Genomic DNA, 10,943 nt, shown 5'->3' with positions numbered 1-10,943 from the left:
TCTGGTAATATGACAAAACATGGTTCCTTAGCACCCCCAAAAGATCATACCAGCTCTCCAGCAATGGGTCCAAGACAAGAACAAATCTCTGAATTGCCAAAAAAAGAATTCAAGTAGATTATTAAGCTAATCAAGAAGGCACCAGGGAAAGGTGAAGCCCAACTTAAATAAATTAAAAACATGATTCGGGATATGGAAGAAAAGTTATTCAGTGAAATATAGGATAATTTTTTTAAAATCTCAACTTCTGGAAATCAAGGGCACAGAGAAATGCAAAATGCACTTTTAAATCTCGACAATGGAGTCAAACAAGCAGAAGAAAAAAATTCAGAACTTGAAGACAAGGTTTTCAGATTAACCCAATCTATCAAAGATAAAGTAATTTTAAAAATGAACAAAGCCTCCAAGAAGTTTGGAACTATGTTAAACATCCAAACCTAAGAATAATTGGTGTTCCAGAGGAAGAAGAGAAACCTAAAAGTTTGGAAAATATACTTGAGGGAATAATTGATGAAAACTTTCCCAGCCTTGCTAAAGATCTGGACATTCAAATACAAGCAGCATAAAGGACACCTGGGAAACTTATCATAAAAGATCATCACCTAGGTACATACTCATCAGGTTATCTAAAGTCAAGATGAAGGAAAGAATCTTAAGAGCTGGGAGGCAAAAGCATCAGATAATCTATAAAGGAAAACCTATCCGATTAACTGCAGATTTCTCAGCAAAAATACTACAAGCTAGAGCAGATTTGGGTTCTGTTTTTAGCCTCCTTAAACAAAACAATTATCAACCATAAATTTTGTATACAGACAAACAAATGCTGAGAGAATTCACCACTATCAAGCCAGCACTACAAGAACAGCTAAAAGGAGCTCTGAATCTTGAAACAAATCTTTGAAATACAACAAAATAGAATCTCCTTAAAATCTCACATCTATAACAATAACATAATGGAGAAAAAACCCCCACAAAGTATTCAGGTAACAAATAGCACAATGAATAGAATAGCACCTCATATATCAATACTAACATTGACTGTAAGTGGCCTAAATCCTCCTGTTAAAAGATATAAAATGGCAGAATCGATAAGAATTCACCAATCAAGTGTCTGCTATCTTCAGGAGACTCACGTAATGCATAAGGACTCACATACACATAAGGTAAAGGAGTGGAAAAGATGTTCCATGAAAATGAACACCAAAAGTGAGCAGGAGTAGGTATTCTTATACGAGACAAACCAAATTTTAAAACAATGGTAGCTAAAAAAAGACAAAGAGGGACATTATATAATGATAAAAAGGAGTAATCCAATAGGAAAATATCACAATTCTAAATATATATGCACCTAACACTGAAGCTTCCAAATTTATGAAACAATTACTACCAGAATTAAGAAATGAGATAGACAGCAACACAATAATAGTTGGGGACTTTAATACTCCACTGAGAGCACTAGACAGGTTTTCAAGACAGAAAGTCAACAAAGAAACAATTGAGTATTGTCTCAGACCACAGTGGAATAAAATTGGAAATCAACTCCAAAAGGCACACTCAAAACCATGCAAATACATGGAAATTAAATAACCTGCTCCTGACTGATTTTTGGGTCAACAATGAAATCAAGATAGAAACTTAAAAATGCTTTGAACTGAACAATAATAGTGACACAACCTATCAACATTTCTGGAATACAGTAAAAGTGGTGCTAAGAGGAAAGTTTATAGCATTAAATGCCTACATCAAAAAGTCTGAAAGAGCACAAATAGACAATCTAAGGTCACACATCACAGAAGTGGAGAAACAAGAACAATCCAAACTAAAACCCAGCAGAAGGAAACAAATGACAGGAACAGAGCAGAACTAAATGAAATTGGAACAAAAAACAATAGTAAATCTCTATAAAAAGAAAGAGCTCTGTTCCCTCTTGTTTTTTAAAAAAATAGTCTACATCTACAATATTTATCATTTTAAATAAAAGTGATTACCTAATGATATTAAAATAAAAAAACTCAATATTTTCATGAGAGCACTGTGAGGACAATATAGTTATTTATTCATACATCTAATATTCATAAATTATAATATTTCAGGCACTGTTTAAAGTGTTTGGTGATAACACATAACATGGAATTGTTGAATTATATTCACATTGCATAAGCTCAGCCAGTTTCAATCTTTATTAACAATTTCAAGAATATAGACAACTAAAAGACTCTCATGAAGCAGAGAGAGACCTCTGAGACCTGTCTAGGGTCTCCTAAGGTCTCTAGCATTCTCCAGACCCTTTTCTTGCATAGGGCATACATATCTGGCTCAGATGAATAAATCAGTTTTTTTTTAATGTGAGGTTTATGTAATTATTCACATTGTAGTGAACATTTAATTGATGAGAAATATCCATTTATACCTCAAATCTTGTTTCTTTTTCATAACATTCTTCAAAGAATCATGTCTCATAGGATTTTATATTGATTTGATGTAAGGAATCCTGGAGCAAAGGCATCTTAGAAAAAGTATTCGATAGATAATTTCTTGCTTATAGCAAATATCGTTAGTCTATTTATCTAAAATTTCAATTAAAAGGAGCTCACTTTCTCTGGAAAATAGAGGGAATGAATGGATCACAGACTAGCTACTTTAACTCTGTCCTCGTATAGGAATACAGCAATTAAAACATAAGATTTAAATTATCCTCTATCTACTGAGGAAAGACAGAAAATTAAAAAATGAAATAAATGGGTAGTTGCCAAATGAATATAGCTTTTTTTTTTTTTTTTTTTTTTTAAAATAAACCTGAGAACATAAATTGGTTGTGCCATGTAGAGTCTGGGATTACAGTTTTAAAGAGAGTAGTCAGGAAAAGCCTAACTATAAAGGAGACATTTGAAGAAAATCCAAGGAAGTGCAGGAAGGAGCCATGAAGGTATCTGAGAGAAAAGTATTCCACACAGAGGGAGCAGCAAGTACAAACGCTGTGAGTTAGGAACATGCTTGGCTTTTCCATGGTGCAGAGAAAATACAAAGTGGCCTGCATGGAGAGAACAAGGGTGAGAAAAGCAAAATATAAGATCAGACGGAAAAAGAGAAAGATTATATGGGGTCTAGGAAAAGTACTATAAATGTTTGCTTTTGTGGCTTGATTGCTCTTGGCATGTTGGCTAAGTTTTATTATTTTAAAAAATTCTCGGCCGGGCGCGGTGGCTCAAGCCTGTAATCCCAGCACTTTGGGAGGCCGAGACGGGCGGATCATGAGGTCAGGAGATCGAGACCATCCTGGCTAATACGGTGAAACCCCGTCTCTACTAAAAAATACAAAAAACTAGCCGGGTGAAGTGGCGGGTGCCTGTAGTCCCAGCTACTCGGGAGGCTGAGGCAGGAGAATGGCGTGAACCCGAGAGGAGGAGCTTGCAGTGAGCTGAGATCCGGCCACTGCACTCCAGCCTGGGTGACAGAGCAAGACTCCGTCTCAAAAAAAAAAAAAAAAAAAAAAAAAATTCTCTTTGATTTTTTTCTCATGGTCTTCTATTTTCTTCAGGTCACATCAAACCCCTCATTTTCCCAGTTTGTAGTTTGCTTAGGCTTTACTTCTGCATATGAATCCTTCCACAAATTATACCAAAAGTCACATGGGAGATAATTTTCTTCCTCTTTGGCTTGAAAGTTGTTGGCATTTGCATAGATAATTTATAAAGTTCATCTGATGCCAGGTGTGTCCTCCTCAGAACCAGATCCATTGAGGTTTCCATCTCTCCAATTCAATCTGTGGTATTCTGCAACAGATTTCTTCAACAGCAACTTATAACTTCGAAAATAAATCTTCCCTTGCTCTGTGGTGAAGTGTAAAACATACTCTAATCCAGCTGGGAGGATATTTGATACTCCTAGACTGCTGAAGAAATCAGTAAGAAGACTCTTTAGACTTAATAGAGTCTTCTTTTACATGAAAACCCTCACCAGCAAATATTATCATGGATTTTGTTTTCTCAGGGCATTTACTGTTCTTAATGTCTATTAATGAGACAAATTTCTCAATGCCTAATTCTATCATATCTAGCAAAAGATAGTCATACAGATGATCTATTATTAGATTATTTGTTCATTTCTTGTTATGGGAGCCATATGTGAATAAGGAACAGTCTGACTTCTTTGAAGAATTCCAGTGATATCTGATTCTAGAATGGTCTTGTAATATTTTTCTTTTTGTACAAAAAAACACATAGATTTTTCAGTGTATACACATTTAAAGTACTTGTGTCACTGTTGCAGTTGCATTCTCCTCTTTAATCAACATGGCATTTTAAATATTTTCACTGAATTTCAGTTCTCTCTTCTCAAGGAATTTCTTGGTTCTTATTATTTTGGGCTTTACAACTTGATCCATGGCTACTGCAACCCACAACCCAAACCACGTAAAATACCAAGTGTTTTTTGTTTGTTTGTTTGTTTTTAATATTCAATGAGATTAAAAAAAAAAAAAAAACAAGAGAAGTGACATGATACCTCCTACCCATTGTACGTGTCAGTGTCATTCTAGATCTTGTATTGAGAGTAAACTGTGCATTTCTGGGAGGGAAAGTAAGAGTGGAAGCAGGGAGACCAATTATAAAGATATAACAATATTTCTAAATAAGATCAGATAGAGTCTTGGACAAGAGTATTAGAGGTTGATGTGGTAAAAGCCCTAGTATGTCTTGAAGACAAGACAGAACGGAATTTTCATGTGAATTGCCCTCAGGGTCTGAGAGAAAGGAGAAAATCACAGATATCATCAAGGATTCTTACCAGATCAATGTGAAGAAAGGCGGAGACTACAGCTGGAGTAGTTTGGAGAGATGAGTGTACAACAATTTGGGGACATGTTAAGTTGGAGATGTCTACTAGAAATTCTAAACTAGATGCTACAGAAACAGACATTAAAATTTAGATTCCAGGGAAGAGAGTAAGGCTGGGGATACAAATTTTGGAATTTTCAGTGACATTTAAAGTCATGACTCTTTATTAGATCATCAAGGAAGTGACAGGAAACTGAAGAGAAAAGAACCAAGAAGTCAATTTTCCACTGAGAGACATGGGGGTAGAACAGGAGCCAGACAAGTTAACCAAGAAAAAGCAAATTGCAAAGTAGGAAGGAATCCAAGATACCACGGTATTTCAGAATCCAAATCAAGGATGTGTTTTAAGGAGGAGGCAGTGATAACTGTAAAATGCTTTAGAGGACTCAGAAGAGAAATAAAAATTAAACATTGAATTTACCATTGAATTGTTGCTGTTGACAAAATATGTTGTGGTAGAGATGCTGAGACAAAATGTTTTATATTTTTCGTTAAGCACAATATATAAATTTGATAAATGTCTTTTTTACAATGGTTATTGTTTGGAACTTATGCTTTTGTTTTGACATATATAGATATTAATTATTTATTTATTCTTTGAGACCTACTATACATAAGATCCTCTCTTAGCTTGTGTAGAGAAATCAATCCATGAGATTGACAAAGTCCCTGAATTTATGGAGTTTACATTGTTTTGGATGTAATTAAACCAATATGTGCAAATATTAAGTATTTATGCATACATTTAACTGCCATGGAAAGATAAAATATAATGAAGGGATATAGTATGAGTTGGGTAAGTGGCTGCTTTTGTATGTTTTTCAGAAAGGCTTTTCTGAAACTATCAAATTTGTGTTGAGTTATGCAGTATAAGAAAGAAACAGCCTTATAAAAAGCTGTTGTATGGAGAGAGAATTCCAGTAAGAGTAAAGAGTTGCAAAGCCTCTGAAATTAAAACCATCATAATAAAAATAGCCTGTATTTACTCTGCACTAACTGTGAGCCAGACATTAAATATTTTAAATGTATTATTTGATTTAATCCTTGCAAGAAGTCTACAAAGTAGATAAGATTACTATCTTTAAAGATTATAAATATGTTGCTATAAAAATGCAGCTATGAAGCAATGAAACTCATATTCATAATTTGCATGCTTATAGACATTATGTTACTTCAAATATGTTTTGTTCAAGAAACATAAATAAACTATAGAGTTAAGAATCCAGGGCCCAGATTATATACAGGACTTAATGAATGATGTAAATTTGTTTTTTTATTATAATACTAAGTCAGACATCATTTTAGTGATTATAGCTATGGAATGATATGGCATACTCATTTGCTTTTAAAGATCACTCCAACTGTTGTGTAGATAACAGAACGTAGAAAATCCAGTTCCTGAAATTACTGAATTAAATTTCTCCCATGGATGGGTAACAGTATACTCTCTGGGCAATGGTTTCTAAATGGGTGTATTTTCAATTTTATAATTATTAAAAGTACATTATTCCATTACATTTATTTCTGCTTGGATTCATATATGATACACCACAATGAACATATATTTTAAGATTGCGAAAAAATAAACCAATTATTAATTCCCATAAAATATTTTCTGCAGAAGTTATTTTGTAGAGATAGTCATATGATTTAAATTAAATTTCATAAAAATGCGCATGCTTAAGCAGAATATACACACTATGTAGTAGAAATTTAAGAAAAATTTGCTTCAAAGTTGTTTAACAAATATCAAATCTTTAGTATTCTGAGGGTTAGTCCTCAGGTCTAAGTTGTTATTTTCTGAAATTATCATGACATTCCTGATTCTTTGTCAGACATACAACAAACCTCATTCCAGTCTGTCAATCCAACTGTTCTTATTGTGAAGATACTATTTTTCTGTCAAAGATAATTTTTTAAAAACCCTTGTGTATTGCATAAACTTGAGATTAGAATAATTTCCTTTGAAAAGATATGATAGTGAATATGAACATAAGAGAATGCAATATTTCTTTTTAAGCTGTTTAAATTTCAGAACTACAAATTATAATGTAAATTAAAATAATTAGATATTTGAAATATTAACTGCAAAATATCTTGGATAAGAAGTAAATTAAATCTTCAAGTTATTATCAAAACATTAATATGCAAAAAACTGAATGCACATAACTATGATAACTTTCACTCTTTTATTTGAAGGAAGGAAATATCAGTGTGGGTGGTGTATTTTTCTCCTGCATTGTAGAGATCTTTGATGCAAATTTAATCCAGACTAAACCTTCATAGTGCATAGTTGTTGTCCAAGGGAGGACCAGAACAACTATCAAAGCATAGCAATACTCTATCCCTGCCAAGAGGCTCAGTTTTTTTTTTTTTTTTGGTGGGGGGGTCAGACTGAAACAACATATGGAACATCCTAGGATGTTTTTGAAAATAATACAGTCATTTGCCGGCAATTAATTAATAGAGACAAAAAGTCTGAGTGTCATACTAATAGAGACAGATCAGCCAAAAGTTTAATGGGGGCATCAGGAAATAAGCAGTCCAACAAAACCCAGCTAAAACCATTGTTATTTCTGAAGCTCAGGATGATTATGTACATGGCCCAGGTCGCACCCACTGTGGCGCTATCAGGTAGGGAACATTTAAGATTTAAATAACTGGAAAGTAGCAATATTCATTGATTGGAGGACTTAACGTTATTCATATACAAATTCAATCCCTATAAAGACTTTCTCTTTTCTTTTCTTTTTCTTTCTTTTTTTTTTTTTTTTGCAGAACGTAACAAGCTGATCCTTAAATTAATTTAGAAATGCAATGGATGGTGCCAGATTCAAAATAATCTTAAAAATGATTAACAAGTTGAAGGGCTCACAATTACTAATTTTGCAAGGAAACAGAGAAATCAACACTTATACATTGGTACTGGGATTATAAAATTGAGCAGCCGCATTGGAAAATAGATAGCAGTTACTGATAAACTCAGAGTATGGCATCCATGAGCCAGCGTGCCAGTCCTAGGTATATGCCTGTGAGAAATAAAATATATATATACAGTGGCCCAAAAGTAGAATTAACCAAAATGCCCTTCAATTGAAGAATGGATAAGGAAAATGCAGTATAACCATATGACAAAATATTTTTGACATTAAAATAGATTGAAGTACTGATGTTACCACATGGTCCAATATTAAATAAAAAGCTCTATGTCAAAGAAGCCAAGTGTAAAACACCACATATTGTATTATTTTATTCACACAAAATATTCAGTATAGGCAAATCAATAAGTATAGTTAGATCAGTGGTTGCCTAAGACTAGGGGTAGGAAATGGAGAGTGACTGTTAGTGGCTATAGGATCTCTTTATGAGTGATGAAAATGTACTAAGATTATTGTGATGTTTGCATAACTCTGCAAATATGCTAAATGCTATTAAATTGTGCACTTGAAATTGGTAAATTATATTGTATATAAATTATTTCTCAATAAAACTTTAAAATTAAATTACAGTATGTATTAAACCATCCATTAACATCAGAGATAGTTATTATATCAACTTCTTACCCCGATAACTGATAAGAAAACACATAAATATTTTTAATGCCTTATTTCATTTCTTGTCTCATACATTTTCATCTCTGACCTCCAAGTGTTTACCAACAGTATCCTCAAGTCTTTTTAACATTCACCAACCATTTGGTTTCAAAGCCAATGCCATATTTTATATGTTTTTGTTACATCGATCCCTACTTCCAAGTATTGCATTTCTGTCCAGTTAGGTATTATTGTACCTAAAATTTACCTAAAAATTTAATGACTCGAAACAAAACATTTATTTTATTAACTCTCATTGATTTTTCTGAATCCAGGATTCAAAAAATGTTCACTTTTGTGGTTCCGTCCTTGGGTGCTTATGTAGATTCAGCCAGACAATGGCTGAGGCTCGCATATTGCTGGGGTTTGGATGCTGGATGAGCAAGTGGTTAGCGCAGCGTCTCTTTTCTCCATGGAATGCTAATTTAGTGTTTCTAACAGCAGAGTGATACAATAGCCACTAGTATGTTTATGTGGCACGTGAAGCCTTTAAAACTTGAGTATCCCAGTATTTCAGCTGAAAAGACAAAAGCTGCATCGTTTTTCATGATCCGTAACTGAAAGTTGTAGAGCATGCCTTCTGATACATTATTTTGGTCACAAAATATATTAAAACCCATCAAATTTAAGGCGATGAGGATTATACAATATCTCATGATGAAGAGTAACAGGATACTAGAAATAGAAACATATTAGAGGAGAGATAATGTTGCAGTCATCTTGGGAAAATGCAATCTGCCAAAGTATTATATTGAAAATTAAAGAATGCGTGTTCAAAGATATGCTAAATGTTGGCAAGAATAGTGTTATTTTGTGAAGTAATTCAAAGCACACAAATTGTTGAATGTGAGAAAGATAATTTGAAATATAGCATTATATGTATACACGCTATAAAAAAATCACAGAAGTTTGATATTGGTGTTGAAATGAATAGATAGAAGGAATAGATAGAAATTATAAAAATTTGAAGAAATAGTAGTATGTAGTGTCAGTAACTACTGACATGAATTTAGTATTTTATGATAAACATGAGTTTGTAGTTCATTGTATACACAACCACATACAAACACAAAAAATAGACAAACATGCACACACATATGTCAGTCTTGGAATTACGGGTTTTGAATATACCATGTTGGTACAAATGTCATAGAACCTACTGAAAATGATAAAATTAAGCTTGGCCATCTTTTCTATGCAGAAATAAGTTTAACAAGGCTTAAGCATTACATATAAGCCATATAGCCATGAAGACAGTAAAATGAGAAAGATGAACATTTACAAAAATATAAGTTTATGTCCAAAAATATAAATACAGTAAAAACAAAATAAGCAAACAAGGATAATAATTTTATTTTAAAAAGTTTTAAAAAGTCTAAATGTTTTGTATTTTAAAATAATTCCAAATCAACTGTTAAAAACCAGAAATCCAAGAGCAATTCTACCAAATATTATTATATCCGCACAAATTAGTCATTATTTGCCCTGTTATTTGCCCAGGATATCTGGTCTTTCTCACAAACTTTCAACTTTTCAATATTCTTAATTTCCATTTGTTTCATTTTAAATGATATATCACTGCACCTTTGCCCAGCTTTGTAATTGCTGGGTGAAGAAACATCTTTCTAAAGTCAAAATTTCAGGCTATAGCAATTTATACAATATATTGGAACATTTAGACCATTTACATCTGATGCGATTATTGACATCACAGAGTAAATAGCTATTACCAGTAGCTTCTCTGACTTGACAAATAAGTTGCTTCAAAAGGAAGATTAAAATATTATTATATTTCTATATAATATTTAAAATCAGGTATTCAAAAAAAGATAAGACCTATTTACTTTCCAAAAATCTAAATTCAAAGTGACAAAAATTTTAAACCTTGACCAATAATTAAGTTTTAAAGTTACACACACACACACACACACACACACACACACAAATACACAGAGAGAGAGAGAGAGAGAAAGAGAGAAGGAGAGGGAGAGAGAGTTAAATATATATATGTATGTATATATGCTTAATTATGTAAGGATATCAGAGGGTGCCAATGAATGTCAATAGAATGCACATAAACATTTCAACATTGTTGATTAGGGTTTTGTTAGTCATCAAGATACATAATTTACCATTTTCATTGGCATTAAAATGCCTCCACTTGACATCCTGTCACTCATGGTGATGAACAGAAAAAATACAACTACATTGGCAATCAACTAATGAGCAATAAAATGTAAAGACCATTTAAGAAAAAAATATAAATATTCATAGCTTATTTAAATAGAAGACAAACATAGGGAGAGGCACCAAGCCCTGTATACAAAATTTCAAGTGTTTAAGTGAACTACATGTTAAAATATATGTATATATACACATGTATGTATGTGTGTGTATAGATGTACATATATACACACATATATATATATATTATGTGTATCTGTTATTAGCAGGAGGTGATATTTCAGGTGAAGAGTATAATATAAAATTTATTACTATATTTTTATATTTATTA

At 32.6% G+C, this 10,943-nt stretch overlaps 1 pseudogene; it reads right to left on the bottom strand.

Annotated features, from left to right (window-relative positions):
* Nucleotides 1-3,539: 3,539 nt before the first annotated feature.
* Nucleotides 3,540-4,384, bottom strand: LOC102127778 (ribosome production factor 2 homolog pseudogene; annotated as a pseudogene).
* Nucleotides 4,385-10,943: the final 6,559 nt, after the last annotated feature.

The sequence above is a fragment of the Macaca fascicularis genome, chromosome 5 (assembly GCF_037993035.2).
Source record: "Macaca fascicularis isolate 582-1 chromosome 5, T2T-MFA8v1.1".
Lineage (NCBI taxonomy): Eukaryota > Metazoa > Chordata > Mammalia > Primates > Cercopithecidae > Macaca > Macaca fascicularis.
This window is presented reverse-complemented; position numbering and strand designations above follow the sequence as displayed.